Raw genomic sequence first — 1,881 nt, 5'->3', positions numbered from 1 at the left:
ATTTAAGATTATCCGGAAAAGTGGGATGGGAATGAATTCGGCATCGTTTTGGATTTGGATACTGGAGAAATCATCATTTGGGGTAAGTTCTGTTCTGTTGAGAATTCACTATCTTCTTTGAAAATAAAACCCTTCCTTTGAAAACATTGCCTCATTCCCACTACTTGCTGTAAATATCCTGGCAGCTTCTGTTGTGCAAATTGGAGAGGAACATTTATTCCGTTTGTAACACCGTGGTGCACCTGTCCTGGTAGTGTTTGATGGGGACAGTATAGAGGGAACTTTACTCTGTATCTAACCCCGTGCTGTACCTGTCCTGGGAGTGTTTGATGGGGCAGTGTAGAGGGAACTTTACTCTGTATCTAACCCCGTGCTGTACCTGTCCTGGGAGTGTTTGATGGGGACAGTGTAGAGGTAGCTTTACTCTGTATCTAACCCCGTGCTGTACCTGTCCTGGGAGTGTTTGATGGGGACAGTGTAGAGGGAGCTTTACTCTGTATCTAACCCCGTGCTGTACCTGTCCTGGGAGTGTTTGATGGGGACAGTGTAGAGGGAGCTTTACTCTGTATCTAACGCCGTGCTGAACCTGTCCTGGGAGTGTTTGATGGGGACAGTGTAGAGGGAGCTTTACTCTGTATCTAACCCCGTGCTGTACCTGTCCTGGGAGCGTTTGCTGGGGACAGTGTAGAGGGAGCTTTACTCTGTATCTAACCCTGTGCTGTACCTGTCCTGGGAGTGTTTGATCGGGACAGTGTAGAGGGAGCTTTACTCTGTATCTAACCCCGTGCTGTACCTGTCCTGGGAGTGTTTGCTGGGGACAGTGTAGAGGGAGCTTTACTCTGTATCTAACCCCGTGCCGTACCTGTCCTGGGAGTGTTTGATGGGGACAGTGTAGAGGGAGCTTTACTCTGTTTCTAACCCCCGTGCTGTACCTGCCCTGGGAGTGTTTGCTGGGGACAGTGTAGAGGGTGCTTTACTCTGTATCTAACCCCGTGCTGTACCTGCCCCGGGAGTGTTTGCCGGGAACAGTGTAGAGGGAGATTTACTCTGTATAAAACTCCGTGGTGTACCTGTCCTGGGAGTGTTTGATGGGGACAGTGTAGAGGTTGCTTTACTCTGTATCTAACCCCATGCTGTACCTGTCCTGGGAGTGTTTGATGGGGACAGTGTAGAGGGAGTTTTACTCTGTCTAACCCCGTGCTGTACCTGTCCTGGGAGTGTTTGCTGGGGACAGTGTAGATGGAGCTTTACTCTGTATCTAACTCCGTGCTCTACCTGTCCTGGGAGTGTTTGCTGGGGACCGTGTAGAGGGAGCTTTACTCTGTATCTAACCCTGTGTTGTACCTGTCCTGGGAGTGTTTGATGGGGACAGTGTAGAGGGAGCTATACTCTGTATCTAACTCTGTGCTGTACCTGTTCTGGGAGTGTTTGATGGGGACAGTGTAGAGGGTGCTTTACTCTGTATCTAACCCCGTGCTGTAGCTGCCATGGGAGTTTTTGATGGGGACAGCATAGAGGAACCCTTACTCTGTATCTAACCCTTTGCTGTACCTGTCCTGGGAGTGTTTGAAGGGGACAGCGTGAGTGAGTGGTTGTGTCAGTGTATAAGTGAGTGAGTGTGTAAGTGTGAATTAGTTAGTGTGTGAGTATGTGAGTGAGTGACTGTGTCAAGAGTTACTGAATGTGTAATGGTGAGTTTGTGTAAGAGTGAGCAAGTCAGTGTGTGTGTGTATGTCAGTGTGAGTGATTGAATAAGTGAGTTTGAGTGTGTGGGCGAGTTAGTGTGGAACAATGAGTGAGTAGGTGAGTGAGTGTGCGAGTGTGTGTGTAATAGTGGGTGTGAGTGAGTGAGAGTGAGTGAGTGTAACAGCGAGTGTGTGT

This window comes from Scyliorhinus torazame, chromosome 4 (genome assembly GCF_047496885.1).
Source record: "Scyliorhinus torazame isolate Kashiwa2021f chromosome 4, sScyTor2.1, whole genome shotgun sequence".
Classification (NCBI taxonomy): domain Eukaryota; kingdom Metazoa; phylum Chordata; class Chondrichthyes; order Carcharhiniformes; family Scyliorhinidae; genus Scyliorhinus; species Scyliorhinus torazame.
This window is presented reverse-complemented; position numbering follows the sequence as displayed.